The 19704-nt window shown below is 41.2% G+C and overlaps 1 protein-coding gene and 1 non-coding gene across 5 annotated transcripts in view; both read left to right on the top strand.

Annotated features, from left to right (window-relative positions):
• Nucleotides 1–4309: 4309 nt before the first annotated feature.
• Nucleotides 4310–19704, top strand: part of KANK1 (KN motif and ankyrin repeat domains 1) — a 202126-nt gene continuing 186731 nt past the window's right edge. For all 4 annotated transcript variants that reach the window (XM_030817309.1, XM_030816728.1, XM_030817854.1 and 1 more), the window contains exon 1: nucleotides 4310–4359. The gene's annotated coding sequence lies outside the window, so the exon portion shown is untranslated. The remainder of the gene's footprint in view (nucleotides 4360–19704) is intronic.
• Nucleotides 16140–16244, top strand: LOC115836010. The gene has a single exon (XR_004031013.1). It is a non-coding gene; the product is annotated as a U6 spliceosomal RNA (small nuclear RNA).

A 19704-nucleotide genomic window follows, 5' to 3' on the forward strand; every position in this document is an offset into this window, starting at 1 on the left:
CCAAGAAAGTCAGACTCTCTCACAGAAGCAGAGAGTGGAATGGTGGTTTTCAGGGGCTGGGAGATTAGGGGTACTTGGGAAGACCTTGGTTAAAGGTAAAAAGTTTCAGTTAGGATAAATATGTTCTGGAGATCTATTGTACGGTGTGGTGACTATAGTTAATGTATACTTGGAAATTACTAAGAGATTAGCTCTCAAATGTTCTCACCACAAATAAGTGTGAGGTGGATATGTTAATTAGCTAGATTTAATTTCATAAAGTCTATGTACATCAAACCATGTATATTGTAAATATATGCAATTTTTATTTTAAAATTATAACCTTAATAAAAGTGGGAGGAAAAGTGATAAAAGGTAACAAGCCTTTAAAGGTAATAAGTTAACTTGTCACCCAACCTATTTATTAATTTTTCTATACAATGTAATGTATTCGGAGAACATTGAGGCCGGGCACAGTGGCTCACGCTTGTAATCTCAGCACTATGGGAGGCCGAGGTGGGTGGATCACTTGAGGACAGGAATTCAAGACCAGCCTTGCCAACATGGTGAAACCCCGTCTCTACTAAAACTACAAAAAAAAATTAGCCGGGCACGGTAGTGGGCACCTGTAATCTCAGCTACTCGGGAGGCCAAGGCAGGAGAATCACTCGAACCCAGGAGGTGGAGGTTGCAGTGAGTCAAGATCACACCATTGCAATCCAGCCTGGGCAACAAGAGTGAAACTCCATCCAAAAAATTGATGTTTGAAAATCCCCAGGCTTCAGAAGACACTCTGCTGCGTGTTTGTCCTTCAGTGGAATTCAGTACAGATCTCAATGACTTGTTCTCATTTCACCAGAAAATGACCATTCTGCATTATGCTGTCAGTGCAGATGGAAAACTAGCAGCAGTTTACAAAGTTTCCACTTGAAAAAACATAACTCTAATTGATTTAAAAAAGTAGTTGATTGTTGCAAGACTTCACATTTCTCTAGTTAATTTCTACACCTGTTGTTTTGCTCCTTACCATCTTCAAAATCTGAATCCAAATCCAGGGCTTCTCTGTTAGGAGGCTCCATAGCATATCTCTTTAATCCTGATAATTTCTCAATTTTTGGTTTCCTACCTACCTACCTATTTTCTTAGGCTATCTTTATTTGCTTAGTAAATATAACATTTCATGTTCTATTACTTTTATTTTATTTTATTTTTGAGACAAGGTTCTGTTGCCCAGGCTGGAGTGCAGTGGCATGATTATGGCTCACTGCAACCTCCATTTCCTAGGCTCAAGTGATCTTCCCACCTCAGCCTCCTGAGTAGCCAGGACCACAGGTGTGCACCACCACACCTGGCTATTTTTTTTTATTTTTTGTAGAGACAGGGTTTTGCCATGTTGCCCAGACTGGTCTCGAACTCCTGGAATCAAACAAGCCACCTCGCTTGGCCTCCCAAAGTGCTAGAAGTACAGGGATGAGCCACTGCACCTGGCCTTGTTAACTTCTTATGTCATTTCCCCACTTTAATATATTTGAGGGCTAGTTCTGTGTCATGTTTGTATTTTAACATCACTACAGCATCTGGTGCAGAGAGGGGCATTCTATAGTCTTGGTACTTCTTATCTTCACGATTGCTGATGAGTCATACAAATTTGAGATGACCAATTAATAGATGCACCGGCCAACTAACACTATGTGGAGGAATAAGTGAGGCCGAAGCTGATGGATGATGCAAAGTGGGGACGTAACATATTTCGCAGGGGAACCAGACAAATATGCAGAGTAAGCGCTCTGATAGGGGAAGTACGGGCTGTTATGGGCATGTAATACTGGGAACATCAGTGGGAGGTGGAGGTCACAGTTGAAGCTGAAACCTGTTGGGTGAGGTGGAGTTAGCCAGGTGAAGTGGTAGACTTGGGGAAGAGGAGAGGAGTGGGGAGCATCCTGTGTTTAGAACCAAAGAGAGTTTACTGTGTGATTATTGGGTGGGGGTGGGAGGGTAGGTCATAAAGGGCCTGGTAAACTGTTAAGAAATTTTATACTTTATCTCAAGAGTTGTGGGAAATCACTGACAAGTTTTAAGTTGGTAGGTGAAGTGCTGGCTGGAGGAATCCCTCCAGCTTGGGTATGTGAGGATGGCCTGAGAACGGAGGCACCTGTAGTAATCCCCCAGAGGGAGACATTGTAGCCTGAGCTGGCCTTGGGGCTAGAAAAAGTGGACAAATGGCGGTTTAGGAGTAGAATCTCTGTGAGTTGATTGAATGGGGAGAGGGAAACATCAAGCCCAGTGCCCAGACTTCTGGGAGGATCTGGCTGCTACTCAGTGAAAGGAAGCCTGGGAGGTTTGTGAGGGTAGATGCTGAGCTCATTTATAGACAGATTGAGTTCAAGGATCCACAGATCGTTGAAGGGAAAATGTGAGCTTGAACCCTGCATTTGAAGTTCAGAAAAGAGAACACAGTGAATTGAGTTCTGGGAGTCTTTCCATGTGGATGGTAACTGCAGGGGATGAGGTCATAAGATCACCTAGTTAGAGGTGGGGGAGCACAAGAGGGCTTAGGGCAGAACTCTGAAGAGCAACCTGCAAAGGAGACTGAGGAGGAATGGACGGAAAGGGTGGGGGAAATCTTCAAGGGTGCATTTCAAGGAGGCAGTGGTTACCAGCATTACCTCCTGCAGAGCCAAGAGAATTGAGTCATTTTTGCTGGGCTTAGCAACAAGAACTTTCAGGGACTTCATGGCAGAGTGACAGCATATGGAGATGCAGTACTGTTGGCCTGTACAGAGCCTTTTTTTTTTTTTTTTTATTCCCCGAGATGGAGTCTCGCTGCTCTGTCGCCTAGGCTGGAGTGCAGTGACGTGATCTCGGCTCACTGCAACCTCTGCCTCACGGGTTCAGGAGATTCTCCTGCCTCAACCTCCCAAGTAGCTGGGATTACAGGCGTGCACCACCATGCCCGGCTCATTTTTTTGTATTTTTAGTAGAGACAGGGTTTTGCTATGTTGGCCAGGCTGGTCTCGAACTCCTGACCTCAAGTGATCCTCCCGCCTCGGCCTCCAAAGTGCTGGGATTACAGGTGTGAGCCACCACACCCTGCCAGTACAGAGCCTTTGAGGACTTTAGAAAATGTGTGCCTTCCTGGATGGACACAGTCCCTGGCTTGGTGAGTGGACCGTGCATGGGACTTCAGCTCTTACCACCTTAGCTGGGTGCACTTGTTCAGTGTGCAGAATACACCTTCCATGCGTGGTGGCCTAGGATATATCTGCACTTCTCAATCTAGGGCAGTGTTGCCTCCCAGGGAATATTTGGCAATATCTGAAGAAATTTATGATTGTTACAGCTGAACCAGAAAGGGTAGGTGCTACTGTCATCTAGTGTGTAAAGGCCAGAGATGCTGCTACACACTCTGCGGTGTCCAGGACGACCCCTGACAACAAAGAATTAGCCAGCCCCAAATACCAATTGTGCTGAGAAACCCTGGTGTCTGTGAACCTTTCAGGCTCATGGGAAAAGGCGGTGAGAGAGGGTGATAGCTGGAGGTGGGTGGACCTGAGAACAGTCTCCTTACTACTTTGCTGCAGTCTCATTTGCTTGTGGCAGTTTTCACGTTGCCTCTCCCACCTCTCTACCATAGAAATGTTATTCATCACGTTGTAGGTTTTCGTCTGTTTATTCTTATGTAGCCATTTTCACTATTCCCTCTCCCACCCCCACTCCCCCTGAGCAGTATATTCTGTAATGCAAGGCAATCTTGTGTCCTTATTTGTGTTTCTGGGCACACTGTAAAACATCTGTATTTTAATAGTATCTGTCAGGAAATTCTATTTTGGCAACCAAGTACGAGCTAATCTAAACTAGCCCATACTTCAGTGCTCTGTTGATAAGGCTCTAATGCATAGTTAGCCCCTTGACTGTCAGGCTTGGAAAAAAGACAGGAAGTATTCCTTGTCTTTGGAAACGAGCCTACTCTGGCTTTGGGAAGGAAAGAGCACAAATGGTTCTCACCAGATAGGGTTGCAGCAGCTCTCCCAGCTTTTTGGGAACAAATCAGGTCATTATCTCAACAATGTCAAAACTGTGTTCCCAGATCAGTTGTTGTTTGAAACATTTGGGGCTGATGCGGAGGAGAATTAATTAGCAGCTCCCTCTCTTGGTGTTCTTTTTCAGCCTTCTCAAATTGCAGCACGAGAGTCCCTTAGACATGCTGGCTGCTCATTTGATAATCTCTGTTTTGCTCAGTACAAAAGGTTGCTGGCTAAGTTTTGTGAGCCCCTCTAACGTCAGGCTGACAGTGTCTTGGGTTCAATTAACAAAGTCTACAGTAACATTTTGTCAATGGGGAAGGACTGGAATTCACAGAACTGTCTTGGAAAGCCCTGGGTAAGTTTGAAGAGCAAAGTTGCCTTTTCTGTTGTCAGAAATATTTTACCCCGAAACGATGTAAAGCCTGTGCAAGAATGAAAACAAGCTTGAGTATTAAGATTTGGCACAGTGTGTGCAAGCAATGAGACGGGGTTAAAAACAGGAAGTGTCTTAATTTAAAGATGGTGATGGGGAGACAGATTAAAATAAACTGCTGGCCATGTTCAATCTGAGATAGGCAAGCCTTGGTTGTGGGCACATTCCCTTCTGAACTACTCTTTATGCAGATATATTTTAGGCCTCTTTCTGTTAAATTGTCTTTCACATGGTTTCAAAGATAGGGCTAGTGATAAGAACTCTCTTCCTGCATGGTGGGTACCATTATATAAATGGTATAAGCATGCTTTTCTTGTGTGTCTGTGTAACTGCTTGGTCCGCCACTCCACAAAATAGTAAAACACATTGTAGCTTTTACATTTCTGTAGTGGACTAGCCCATGCTGTGAAAGAGGAAGGTGGTGGTGGACAAAAAGTGGTAGGTTTTAGGCTGAAGGATATTGATGTGAAACTTTATTTCTGATTATGGCAGTCTTTCATCATGTAATTTAAAAAGCCTGAGATCTTTTTTTTTTTTTTTTTTTCCCTTAGGACCGCGGGAAGTGTTGATAAACAGAAGGACTGCAGGAAGTGTTGATAAACATCTGTTTAAGTTGTCTATACCATGAAATCCATACTCTTCCTTCATAACTATGATAGCATATGGTTTTCTATAGTTAAGAAAACTATTTCTCATGTATTTCATGGTTTGGCCAAATCCTTTTATTACATTAGTACTAAAAAATTCCTTATGATTTCTTGAGAAAAGAATATTTATTATGGATAAATAAGGGAAAGTAAGATAATTCTTAAACCTTAGTATCAGCAGTCATTCTAAACCACATTACACATCTTTAGTAAAAGTGGTTACAAAAGATTTTTCTCACTTCAAAAGATCCTCCAGGGAGGAGTCCTAGCTTTTTCTTGGTGTTACTTTAGGTATCAATTCAGGAGGGCTTTCTGCAGTTTGTCAGTGAGATAGTTGGGGGGTTCCTGAGCTTTTTATTGCTGTAGGTGAACTTGGTACTTACGTCTTTGGCTTTTAAACCCTCAGCAGCATGTACAGATGCCCTCACATGCTTTCTGGGCTGACTTTAACACTAAATAGCAGGGGTGTTTCTCAAGAATGTGTAAGGAAAGAATGCAAACGTTTGTTTGCACAAACAGATATTTGTGACTTCTGTGAAAAAATTCCAATAGTTGTAATATAGGAAATTTTTATAAACAAACACCCCTACCAACTAACCCATGGTGTATTTTTATGTGTGTATAGAAAAAAATGAAACGATATACTAAAATGTTAATGGCAAAGTTTCTCTGGGAATTGAGAGAATTTAGTTAAAAATTTTTATCAAGATTTTTAAAGTTTTATAATGACCACATTATGTTTATGTAATAAAAATAAAATAGAGGCTAGGCACAGTGGCTCACACCTGTAATCCCAGCATTTTGGGAGGCTGAGATGGGAGGATTGCTTGAGCCCAGGAGTTCGAGACCAGCCTGGGCAACATAGTAAAACCCTATCTTTATTTTTAAAAAATAAAATAAGAGAGGGGGACAGTAAATGCAAATATATAAATGACAGAAATTTTATGGTCTGGTCAAAGAACTATCATTGCATGAAATTATAGATATGGTCATGTAAAGTTACCTTTTTTCATTATAATTCCACCAATAATTCTAAAGTTTTCTTTTTTTTTTTCCTACTTCTTCCACAGAAAAACAGGACAGGGAAACCTGTGTGAATTTTCAGCTTTTCACCTTTTCTTCTCTGATTTTATTTCTTCCTCTCTCTTACTTTGATAGTCCTCCCAGGCCTCCTGAGAGAATAGAGAAGACCCCCTCCCAGAACCTTCCTGTAAGGTCTCCCCGCTGACTTCTTGTAGTGGATGTGACTGTGTGCCAGGTGCCTGCCGAAGACCTCTGTCACTGGCTGTGGCCTCCCCCTATGGCTGACTTTGTTCATGTTCAGGCTCTCCAGCTTGCTAGTGAGAATTACCAAGGAGTGGTTCATGGCAGGATAGAACTAAACTGATAGATGAAAGCTCCACAGTGCTTCGAGACAGGTTCCCGTTCATGTTTAGCAGTTTTCCTTCCTTCAAAATAAAAACTAGCAGTCCTTAGGGAGGACAGTTTTTTCCTTCCTTTTCCTATTCTGGCTCCAACAGCTGTCTCAACACAGCCCGAGATGGGCAGCAGCCTGGCTTCCACTGGCAATAGCTGTATTGTGGGAGTGTGAAAGAGAAGCCACCTTTTCCTCCCTCTGCCCGAACCACCTGGCCCCTTCTTTCTCCTCCTCGTTCTCTGGGGTATGAGTGGCTGCGACTCTATGACACAGGAACTAGGAAGCGGGGTGGGGGAGGGGGGGGGTTGGTGCGTAAATCCTCACGCAGGTGGCGATGATTGTCTGTGTGGAGGAAATAAGCCTGGTTCTTCCTGGGACTGCTTTCATCTCCTCCTAGCTTCCAGAGGGTAAAATGAACCTTAATGGAGGTTGGGGGATGGCACACACAAAGTCCTGGGTTGAGGGGGCAGTGGTCAAAAAGTTCCCTAGGGAAATATACAAAGGAGAATTAACACTGGGGACACTGAGGTGGGTTTTGGCCCTTTCCACAGAACTGACGCCTTTCAAAGCAAGGACTTGCATTCTCGTGTGGAATGTCAGCAGTCGCAACACCACTGGGTTGGATGCAGGATAATTATTCAGAATCATGAGTTACCTGTTTGCAAGCAATCACATTGCAGGTGGGATAAATAAGCAGACAGTCTGTGTGGTAGGTTCCCCCACCCCAACCGCCTCCCCTCCCCTCAGGGATATTGTAATTTTAAGTATTGTTTTGGATATTGGTAATTCTAAAGCTCCAATCTTAACTGGGTTTTATGAAAGCTGTTATAGGGTGTTTATTACCAAAAAAACCCTCTTATTATTTAATAATACGGTGCCTAGCCACTCCTTTCTTCCCGCATCCGTACATGAAGCCTGATTGCAGATCTTTTTTTTTTTTTTTTTTTTTTTTTGAGACAGAGTCTCGCTCTGTTGCCCAGGGTGGAGTGCAGTGGCGCAATCTCAGCTCACTGCAAGCTCCGCCTCCCGGGTTCACGCCATTCTCCTGCCTCAGCCTCTCTGAGTAGCTGGGACTACAGGCGCCCGCCAACCACGCCCGGCTAATTTTTTGTATTTTTAGTAGAGACGGGGTTTCACCGTGGTCTCGATCTCCTGACCTCGTGATCCACCCGCCTCGGCCTCCCAAAGTGCTAGGATTACAAGCGTGAGCCACCGCGCCCGGCCATGATTGCACATCTTGAACGGTGTATTTCTTTGGGCTAAGCAGCAAGAACAGATAAGGTATCTAATATCAAAACACTACTCTCAGGGCCAGGTGGCGTGGCTAACACCTATAATCCCAGCAACTTGGGAAGCTGAGGTGGGAGGATTGCTTGAGGTCAGGAGTTTGAGGCTGCAATGAGTTAACGCACCACTGCACTCCAGCCTCAGCAACAGAGGGATACCCTGTCTCTAATAAAACAAAAACATTACACCATTGTCAGAAAGTGATTTGTTCTACTTTGTTGGATTAAATTCTCTCACGTGCAAGGTAGTGGCCAGCAGCCTAAGAAGATACACAAGCTCTTCACTGTAGATATTTGGCGGTGTGGGAGTTACAAGGTTAATTATGAGCATAAGGCCCAGGAGTGTTCTTCCTAACAATTTCATGTTATCCTAGTTCTTTTTCCATTCTTTCTCCGAACTTTGTTTATACTTTATTAAACTTTTCTTTTTCCCAGACTCCAGAATAATTTCCTGTGATATGTTTTAGCAGTTTCTCCAAGAAAAGGCTCCAGGAGTCTTTAAATCCAGTCCTCCTGCTGCTGTATCTTTGTGCCTCACATCTTGAGAGAAGTTGAGTGGTAGAAAGTAAAGGAAAGAAAAAGAGATGGGTCAGGGAGGAAAGCCAAGATGGAAAATGGATGGGAATGAATGAGGAACATGATGTGGGTTGGGGTGTCAGTTCATGGTTAATACAACATGTGTGGCTCAGTATAACCAGATTGTCATAAGAAGCTCAGGCAGCTCTTCCCCTCTGTTGCCTGGGGCTTTTCGCAGTTACAATAAAAGTGGAAAGATGAAGAATAAGGGCAAGCAGAAAACACACACATTTGCCTGTTTCCGTCTTTTTATCCAGATTGAGTAGATGGCAGGCACAGCTGTTACCCATGATGGTATTTCATACCAGATTCAATCTACCAGTTTGATTTTATAGGCATGATTCCCAAATTTTGCATCTGAAGTTAGCTGTCAGTTTAAATTCAGAGGGTCCACCGTTGTTTTTCAGATTTTTCTTGATTCTGCTTTTGGAAACCAGAAAGATGTTGAATTTACTTTTCGTCTGACAATATTGCACGTCTGTGAACCCAACTGATCTGAAAGTGTTTACCTCTTAACTCTATGAAGTTAGCTGGTTATTCTGGATGGCTGGGACAATGGCGAGGACTGTTTATAATGGTTACTCTCACCTGTGCTCCAGACGCTTCACTTGGTGCTAGAAATACAGCAGTGAACAGACATGGTTCTTGCCTCCACACAGCTTGCACTTTAGTAGGGCAGACTGACGACATTAAAAAGATACGATCAGTGTTGTTATAATGGTGGTAAGAGTTACAAAATAAGGGGCCAGGTGCAGTGTCTCACGCCTGTAATCCCAGCCCTTTGAGAGGCCAAGGCAGGAGGATTGCTTGAGCCCACCTCAAGGAGACCAGCCTGGGCAACATAGCAAGACCTTGTTTCTACAAAAAAAAAAAAATCAAAAATTAGCTGGGTGTGGTGGCGTGCTCCTGTGGTCCCAGCTACTCAGGAGGCTGAGGTGGGAGGATCACTTGAGCTCAGAAGGTCAAGGCTGCAAGGAGCTATGATCGCACCACTGTATTCCAACCTGGGTCAGTGAGACCCTGTCTCAAAAAAACAGAAATAAAGGGAGCATGTAACAGTAGGATCTAATCTAGCCTAGGCAAGAATGGCATTCTTGAGAAGTGACTTAAGACCTGAAGGACCAATGGAATTGTCTGTGTGAAGGTTGGCAGTAGGTGCTCAGAGGGAAAAGCGGAAATAGCATACGCAAAGACCCTGAGGTAGAAAGGGAGCTCTGGCCTGCTCGTGTGATGATTGTGGGAGAATGAACAGGAAGAAGACAAAAGTAGAAGCAAGAAGACCAATTAGGAGGTTCAAGGACCTGCCTAACTAAGGTCAGTTAGTCAGTGATTGCCCAAGCCAAGACTCAAACTCATTTTTATGAAGGCTCCACACCCTCATCTCCTCAGCAGTTGTTAAACAGTATTTGATAATGGTGTTCATGTCAACCTGGCACATGTCTAGAAGATTCTTAAGTGACTTTTTCTTTTCACATGGCTTTTTGACCTTTTAAATATAATATATTTTAATATTATGTTATTAGCTGCACAAAGGAAGGGAACTGCTCATTTGAATGAACCAGAAGAAACTTGGAATTTTGCCTGCCTTCTGCTTTGTCCCTGCCAAAATGTAATTTCTTTAATTCATCAAATCACATTCTTGACTAATCTGCTCAAGTCTGTACTATGCCTTGGCCTTTTTCCCTATGACAATTTAGGGATCTTTAAAGAAAATATTTTGAAATGTTTTCTCTTGGTCAGGGTGTTTGTGGTTACATATTGCATACACTGCTTTTTATTTGCAGAATGAGCTATTTTTCTACCATGTGATCCTTTGTCAGAAATGAACGTGATTGTGGCTGGGCTCAGTGGCTCACGCCTGTACTCCTAGGACTTTGGGAAGCCGAGGCAAGAGGATCGCTTGAGCCCAGGAGTCTGAGACCAGCCTGGGCAACATAGCGAGACCCCTTCTCTACAAAAAAATTAGAAAATTATCCAGGCCTGGTGGCACAAGCCTGTAATCCCAGCTACTTGGGAGGTTGCGGTGGCAGGATCGCTTGAGCCTAGGAGGTTGAGGCTGCAGTGAGCCATGATGGTGTTACTGCACTCCAGCCTGGGTGACAGAGGGAGACCCCATCTCAAAAAGAATGCAGTTGTAATTCTGTCACTTTTATTTAAAAAAATCATTTATCAGGTGCTTGCTATGAAAAGCAATTTAGATGTTTACAACCTCTACCTTCTAGGGACTTGTGTGTTCAGAAGTATTTAAAATGAAATAATTATCTTAGCTAACAATGATAAAATTACTGTGGAGCATTGAGGGCTACTTTGTGCCAGGCAATCAGCTTTGAACACCTTTGATTTTCTCCCTATGGTGAAGGGTATATTGTAATTTTTATTAAACATTTGGGGAAACTGAGGCTTAAAGTGGCTGAGTTTTCTAAGAGCATGCAGGTGGAAAGCGATCAAGCTGAGTCCTCAGCTTCATATCTTCTCGGGGTCCTTGATCTTCAGCACCCTGTAGTTCTGGTTCATTTCAGGCAATTATCAGAAGTCACCTCAAATGCCGAGAACCTGTGTAACACAGGGGATGAGGTAAATGTGAGCAATGTAATGAAGCGTTTCCTTATAAACTCTTGTAAGGATTTTGTTCCAGAGATGAAGTATGAGAAAAATATAAGCCAATTGTTCAGTTTCATATTAGTCACCCTCTTCTACTGAACTTTGGTAAATTCAAAGCTTCCCTCTATACAAATTTACTTTCATAGGAATATTATAAAATCTTTACTTAGAAATATTAGAAAATAACCTGTACTTAATAGGTTTAATGGAAATTAAACCCAAATATAATGGAAATCTGAATGAATGCTCATTTAAAAAATATAATTTATGGCAGTGGTTCTCAAACTTTAGCGTGCATTTGGGTCCTCTGGAGCATTATGTTAAAACACAGATAGCTGGGCTCCAACCCCAGACCTTCTGATTCAGGAGTTCTGGGACTGGCCTACGAATGTACATTTTTGGCAAGTTGCCAGCTGTATGAGGGTTCTCCAAAGAGACAGCATAGGTATATTAGGAAGGAGATTCGTTATAGGAATTGGCTCGTGCTTATGAAGGCCAGGAAGTCCCAGGATGTTCCCCAAGAAGTCTCAAGATCTGCCATCTGCAAACTAGAGAACAAGAAGGCCATTGGTGTAATTCACTCTGAGTCTGAGGGCTGAGAACCTGGGAGCACCTGGCGTAAGTTTCCATCTGCATCTGAGTCTGAAGGTCCAAGAACCAGGCACGCTGATGTCTGAGGGCAGCAAAAGATGGAAGTTCCAGCTCAAGCAGAGAGCATGTATTTGCCTTTCCTCTCCGTTTTTCTTCTATTCTGGCCCTCACTGATTGGATGGCACCCATCCACACTGATGAGCATCCATATTGGCGCTCTTCTTAACCCTTTTCCCACCTAGAAAAAAAGCGCAGTTTGTGGCCAGGGCATATTTAATTTTACGTAAACGGGCTCTTGGAGGCTAAAGCAAATCGGACTGATTTTCAATGTGAAAATAAAATAGAAAATATTATTTCTAAACAGAACTAACATCAGAATCACCTGAATTATCAGAATCGTCTATTTCAGAAAAATCGGATTCATCAAATGAATCTTCCATCAACTGTTAGGGAACGATGTTAACATCACTCATAGGAGTGCTATGTTTTCTAGGATTTGACTTTCTCAGCAATTCAGAATTATTATATTTTGTAAATGGAAATGCCACTACTAAAAACAGAATCCTATAAATAGGATGATGTCTTTTGTTTCCAAAGTCGATATACTAGAACGGTGTGAAAATTTAAAAAACGAGATATTTCGTGGCAAGGTTATCTTGGGGTAAACACTGCAGCTGCAAGCACCATGGGCAAGTATTCTCAGGGCAAACAGGAAGAGAGTTAGTGAAGTCTACTAATTGAAATGCTGATCTCTTCTTGACACACCCAGAAGTAATGTTTTACCGGCTGCCTGGGCATCCCTTTGCCCAGTCAAGTTGGCATGTGAAATTAACCTTCATACCAGGTAATGTTTCTGCTGCTGGCCTGGGGACCACACTTTGAGAACAACTAATAAGTCATAAGACAGTAGAACCCCTAGATAGTAATAAGTGCTAGTGAAATGAGCTCGCCAATAACTAATCCCCGAGAAGGCCATTTCCTAGTCTTACACCACATCAGTAATCTAAAGCAGGATGGCGATCTGAAGTCCTGAGTAGTCAAGCATGATATGATGACTCTGGAGCCGTCAGCACTATTGGGAAGACAGTGGGGACACCTGCCTCCCCTACCTTCTACACCATGTACATGATGGCACGTGACTTAGGTGTGCGAAGTGTACACGGTGTCAGCTTTGTGAGGATAAACTCTTCCACTCAGTCTGCCGTGTATATGGCGTAGTCACTATACTGCTAAATTAAATAAATGAGTGAACATAAATCAGGATTCAGATACCAATTAGGTAAAATACTGTAGTTTGTATATGATGGGGATTATCCTTTTTCTGGAATGTTTCAGCATCAAACCTTTGCTGGGTTTGTCTTCTTGCAGTGACTGAGAATTAGCTGAAATAACTGTAAAAGAGTTAAGATTCCCATTTGGCTGGAGACTAAATCACAGAGGCTGGTTTACTAAGCCTTAAGAAATTCCTTTAGATTTGATGTGTCCAGACTTGTACTGGAATATGAAATATTCAATTTGACAAGATCTGTGAGTTCCTAGTACATACGTGTTTTTAGAAATGTGTTTCTCAAAGTACAGTCAGGAAAAAACCCCTTTGAAATGCTAAAACTACCTTTAGTGGTGATAAAGATGCCGACAACCCCTTCTGTTTAAATAAAAACAAACAACTTTTAACCTTCATGATGTTATAATAACATCATTAACCTGTGTAGACAAATGTCAGTGCTCACATTTAAAGTAATCATTAAACATTTTCAGAGTTATACTTAAAATGACTTTTTAATCATACTATAAAATATTGCTGCAAAGTTGTTGGTGGGGTACGAAGTTGTAGTTCTTATTTCTTCTTTCTCTAGAGTCTGTTTTGGCTTTACCTTGGGGGGAAAATTGCCAAAGAATTGTAGCTGAATACAGAAGCATTTTAAAAAATCTTATTTTAAAGAGGAGGAGAAATTTTAGAGCTATTTCTGATAATAAACCTCAAAAACTGAGAAGTATTAGAATTTATCTTGGTTAATTTTCTTTTTTTAATGAACGAGCATGCATTGCTTGTATAAAACATTTCTCTGTGTGTGTCTGTATCTGATGCAGATAGAAGTTCAACGTGAGTTTAGTGATTCCCAGGGAAGACTTAGGGAAGGAACCTTGGTTTCTGAGATGTGCTCTCCTCTGACTATGTGGTGAGTCTTAGCTTCTGGAGTCAGCCAGATCCAGACCTTAGTCTCATGGAGTTAGCCATGATCATTTTAAACTTATAATTATTAAAGTGCTGTGATGTACAAAGGTGGTTATGAAACTAAAATCTGAGGAATTAAATTAGATACAGTGACTAGGAGGCTTTGCTTTTTAGTAACTGTTTTTCATTACTTCATTGATCCAGAGTGAGATTTTTAAAGCTAAAGTCCTTGTTCCATTAAGATAATTCTGTCATTTGTCCAATTACTCTCCCTACTCAAATTCCTAGCCCCTTTGGTACCTTCTCTCTAGCTCTTACCCTGCTTCATGATGTTCCTGAATAGTTTTAGTTTTCTTTGTTTATTTTTCCACTGTCTTGGGCCAGACCTCCAATGTAATTCTTTTAGTTGAATGAGCTTCTTTCTCGCTTGTTACAGACTCACTTAGGGCTCATTCCTCTCTGCCTAGTCCCAGTATGGTCTCAGTAATGACACGCAGTATGGGGACTTTGTTTGGACTCCTATTTGAACAAACCAACTCTGAGATGATAAAAATTTGAATATGGATTGAGTTCTTGATGATAAGAAATTGTTAATTTTGTTAGGTTTGTTAATGGCATGGTAGTTACTTTAAAAACAAATTTCTGGCCGAGTGTAGTGGCTCATGCCTGCAATCCTAGTACTTTCAGAGGCCAAGGCAGGAGGATCACATGAGCCTGAGAGGTTGAACCTGTAGTGAGATGAGATTGTGCCAGTGCACTTCAGCCTGTGGGACAGAGCAAGATCCTGTCTCAAAAGGAAAAAAATAACAAATTTATTCATTAGTTATAAACGCACACTGATGTTCTTATAAGTGAAAAGATACATTGTTTTGGTTTTGCTTTAAGATTCCAGCAAATATAAAACAGAAAAAGAAGGAATATATTAAAAAGGCTGGCAAAATACGTATCATTGTTGAAGCTTAGTGATGGGTGCATTGTATTCAATATAGTATTTTCTTTTGTATATATTTGAAGTTTTTCATAATAGAAGGTTTAAAAATTTAGAACAAAAGTGAATGTGGAGTTTCAGGATCCTACCAGATGTTTCTAAAGGAACTTTAAGTGACAATGGGGAAAAATGTCCATATCATCCTGGAGTTTAAGGCGGGGAATTCTTGGTAGGTGCCTATTGAAAAATAGCCAAACTGTTAGTCAAAAATGTACATATGATCTCATGGCCACAGATAGTAATGTAGAAGACAGATCACAAAAGTACTAATCCTTGGGTGAGGAAGAACGGGAGAAGGCAGCCCAAGAACTTACTGAGGCCCCAAGAACTAAGGAAATCTGTTTTGTAAAAGGACCTGTATGGCCAGGTGTGGTGGCTTACAGCTGTAATCCCAGCACTTTGGCAGGCTGAGGTGGGAGGACTGCATGAGCCCAGAAGTTTGAGACCAGCCTGGACTGGTTTAATTAAAGTAGCTGAGCATGGTGGCACATGCCTGTGGTCTCAGCTACTTGGGAGGCTGAGGTGGGAGGATTGTTTGAGCCTGGGTGGTTGAGGCTACAATGAACTATGATCGTGCCACTGCATTCCATCCTGGGTGACAGAGCGAGACTCTCTCTCAAAAAACAAACAAACAAACCTATACAAACAATGGTAGGAATGTCAAGGAACCCAGGAGTGAAGATAGGATTAGTCAGATGCTGTGAGAGGAGGTGGAAAGAACCAGTGTAGAATGGGCAGGCCCCTTTGAAAAGGCTAGAGGAAAATTTTGGAAGGGAATTAAGAAGGAGCATAGCAAAGAAGTCTAGACCTATAGACTTGGAGCTGTTCTGTTGTATAAATAGGATATCCAGAGATAGCAAACTGCTCGCTGCAGGAAATAGAGGATAATTTGGAAGAACACCCCACTGTTGTTATTTGTGGCAGTTATGTTCTAGAAAGTCGCTGTGGACATAGTTAGTGAATACTGAGCCATTGCTCCTAGGGGAACAATACAGAGTTAGATTCCTGTGAGCCTCTGGTTGTAACGATTTTGTCAGCTGTCAACCAATCAATACACATGTGTTTCTGTTTAAAGATACCTTGTTTAATAAACATTGTTGATTCATTAACGTTGACCTGGTGGCGAACAGCGCTGTGTCTCATGCCTAAATGAAGCGTGTCCAATGCCTCTCTTCTCCCTAAGGCACATCATGGCCTTGCTGTGATTAAGAACATGAGACAACACTAAAGCATGATGTTTGGGACTCATTTTAAGCAGCAAAATCACCAATAAACCCACAAAAATGGAAAAAAAAAAAGCCCTAAAAACTAGCCACAAAAGGGACATTTATTTATAGTATAAGGGCTAGAACAAAGAGTATAGGCTGGTTGTTTGGCTTCAGCTGGGTACATGTATGTGGAATGACTCATCTTTTGGTGTGTACTTGCTTTGGTGGCACGTATACTGAAATTGGAATGATACGGAGAAGATTAGTATGGCCCCTGTGCAAGGATGACACAAATTCGTGAAGCGTTCCATAATAAAAAAAGAAAAAAAATATTTTGGTTTTCTCCACCTGTGCGCAAATGACCGTGAGCATTGGTTTTGGGGTTATAAATAAGTTTTAGTAGATGAATTTGCAAATATGGAATCCATGAATAATAATGATGTACTGTATTTTTTCCTCTTTATTTCTTAATTGACAACTGTGATCTGTATTTTTAATGAGGCTTTTTTTGGGGAGCTTGATAGGCATTGGGTGTTTTTCCCAAAGATTTGTCACCTTCTTGTGAATTGTCTAGTCTGTTCTTTTGGTTTTATAGAGTTATTCTAAACTAAAAGTTAATGGTAGTTGCCATTTATAATTTCTTGCAGAGGTTTTTGCAGAGATCATCCATTTAATGTTTTTGTGCACTGAAGGTTTTAATTGTACAGTCAACATTGTCATTCACTTGTGATTTTCATATTTTCCAAGCTTAGAAAACTTGAAGGATGATGACTTTTTTACTGGGAAGGTTAAAAAAAAAGGTTAAAAGTGATGGATGCCTAGGCTGAGGGTGGTGACTGACTATATGGTACTTGAAACTGAGTTTCAGTGTCCAGGCCTGATTTCATTATATCTTGGGACACTTAAGTCTTGCAGAGGCAATCTGCTTGAAAGTGCTGTATAAACCTTAAACCTCTGTAAACTGTCAAATATAAGTGCATAATAATTTCTGATTTGTAGACTTCTGTTGACAATCTTTCAAGACGGGAGAAAGGTGAAAAAGACTGAAAAGACAAACAGGTATTTTTCAGAAATTAAAAACATGTACGTTTTCTGAAATAGAGAATGAGAGATTTTTCTAAACGTGACCCAGAAGGCTTTCAGGTGATTTCCTAACAAGATGTGAGTTTTCTCGGGTTAAATATGGTTGTGGCTCTCTACCATGTGCCCCGGTCTTATCTTTGTTATGCCCCTTCACACATACTGTGTTCTTCACATACTCTTCCTTCTGCTGGCTAGTGCTTCCCTGTTTCAGGAACTTTCTTAAGCATTTTTACCATGTATTGTAGTTATTTGTATTGTAATTATGTGTCATCTTTCTTCATCTTAGAAGAGAAGTTTCTGTCTTACTCCATGTTTTCTATTGTAGACCCTAGTTCAGTGCCTTTTAAACAGCAGATATGGAATAATCCTCTAATGGAATAAATGGAGAGAAGAAGGGATAGTTTGTGGTTACCTGGGAAAGAAGTGTGGTTAAGTCAGCATGGGCTTCTCAAGAACAAGCCTTTCTTGAATTAACCTCATTTCCTGTATAAATCACATACTTATTGGAGAGAGAATTTGGGTAATGTTGTTGTTAGAGGATATCAGAATAAAAAAACTACATGTTTCATTAAGTTGTTAGGATTTTTTATGGATAAGTTGGAAAAGCATGGGCTTGATTATAGTAAGATAGTTGAATGTGTTGCAGGTTGATTAACTGTTGACTTTGTGCAATTCACTGCCTTGCCAGTGCTATTCTAACTTTTCCATCAGGGAACTACTAAGGAAGAGGAAAGTTTGTACTTTATTTTGGAGGGTTTAGGGGGTTGAGGGTACAGGAATTGAAGGTTGCATTGTGGGCAGGGTATAGGGAGACTTTGGAAGCACAGCCAGGGGCGAAATGTCTTTGAAGTCTCATGTTTTCACATAAAGATGGACTCACTTTGTCTTTTTAACATACCCATGTTTGTTTTAAAATACTTTAAATTATCACCAAATAAAATGTTTGAGTAGCCCTTTCCAAATGTCATGATATTCTAGTTTGAGAAGAGTGGTCTTTGATCAAGAAAGGTGGATCAAATTTGTGTCTGTCCTATTGTTGGGAGGGAAGCTACCCAACTGGATGTCAGACATCAGGATAGAAAAAAAAAAAAAGGCTGCAAAAAGTTGAAGGCAATCAACATGAACAAATATACAATTAAGCTCTACTGAATGCAGCTTCCTATAGTCAGGGGAAAAAGTTGCATGTTTATAGAATGGGAGACCGGGATCAGTAGCAGCTCTTGTTAAAAAGATTTAAGGTTTCAGCCAGCCATTTGATATGGGTGGCCTTCTCTGGCAGCTTTAATGGCACAGTACTCAGAATTAAGGAGATAATCATCCCGTTGTTTTCTGAGTTCGTTAGGCTGCCTCCAAGGGCTCGTTTTCAAACAAGTTCTACATTTTAAGAGAGTAAGCCAGGGAAGTAAACGGACTAGAAACTGTTCCCTACCAGGAATAGTTGAAAGGCTATCGGGTGGAAAGGAGAGCAAAGTTAATTCTCAACTTCAGGGGGCAGGATTGGAACTTATGGGTAGACATAAGAAGGACATGATTTTCTATTTCAATCAATTAAGATTTTTTGCTTTGTAAACACACATAAAATGGATATCATATACTATTTAGTAATCACTTTTTTCACTTCATAGAGCATGTATATCTTATGTTACTATTTATATGTTCATATGATTTTTAATGGCTATGTAGCATCTCTCTATATGAATGCACTCTTATTTATTAAAACCATCCCTGACTGGTAGTTACTTTGGTCATTTCCAATTTCTTAGTATAGACAACAACTCTACAATGAAGGTATCTCAAATGCACTCATCACTGTGCATTTGTTGAGTTATTTCCTTAGGACAAATTCTTAGCAGCAGAATAGCTGAGTCAACATTAGTACAATTTATTTATGGCTTTGAATACTTATTGCCAAAGTGCTTGTTACCAGTAATAGGAACCGCATGTGTTAAAGAAGTCAGATTACCCCAAATTAGAGATGGTGTCATAGGGATTTTGGCAGTGGGTTGAATGTTGGACAGTGATCTAAGGCTCCTTAAAAAATTCATGAAAGTTTTAATGTAGGACCAGATGACTGTTTCATCTAGAACTTTCACATTTCAGTCTTACTACGTAAGTCACACTGTTATAGAAAACTGTTAAGCGTCTGTAACAGGGAAAATACTGCAGATGTTTTCTGTATTCAGAAAGCACTGTAGAAATTGACTAAAGAAGAGAGGCACGTGGCAGGCAACAACGCAATGCTGTTAGGTTGCATGTATGATAGAAATAGTAAAGGAATCTTTCAGCAGATTAACCATTTTATAACTTAGGTAAGTTGGGGTTTTCCAACTAAGTAAATTGCATTTTCTACACCCTGCCAGAGCTGGGTAACAGCTGCTTCTGGGGAAGATGGGAACAGACAAAAAGCTACTCTAGATCATGTTCCCAATAAAGAGCTCAAAGTGATTTTGCACATGTTTTATCCTCATGACCTAAAGCTCAGCTGCAGTGAGATGGTGTAGTGCACTGAGATTATCAGCAAAGGGGATTCCAGCTTCACTGCTTACGTAAGCCACTGGGCCTCTCTGAGCTGTACTTTCTTAACCTGTATAGGAGGTGAATTATCAATACAAGTCAGAGAGTTACAGTGAGGATTTCCTGACATGATATATCGGATAGTACTTTATAATCTGTAAAATGCCTTACAAATATTAG

This window comes from Nomascus leucogenys, chromosome 1a (genome assembly GCF_006542625.1).
Source record: "Nomascus leucogenys isolate Asia chromosome 1a, Asia_NLE_v1, whole genome shotgun sequence".
NCBI classification, from domain to species: Eukaryota; Metazoa; Chordata; class Mammalia; order Primates; family Hylobatidae; genus Nomascus; species Nomascus leucogenys.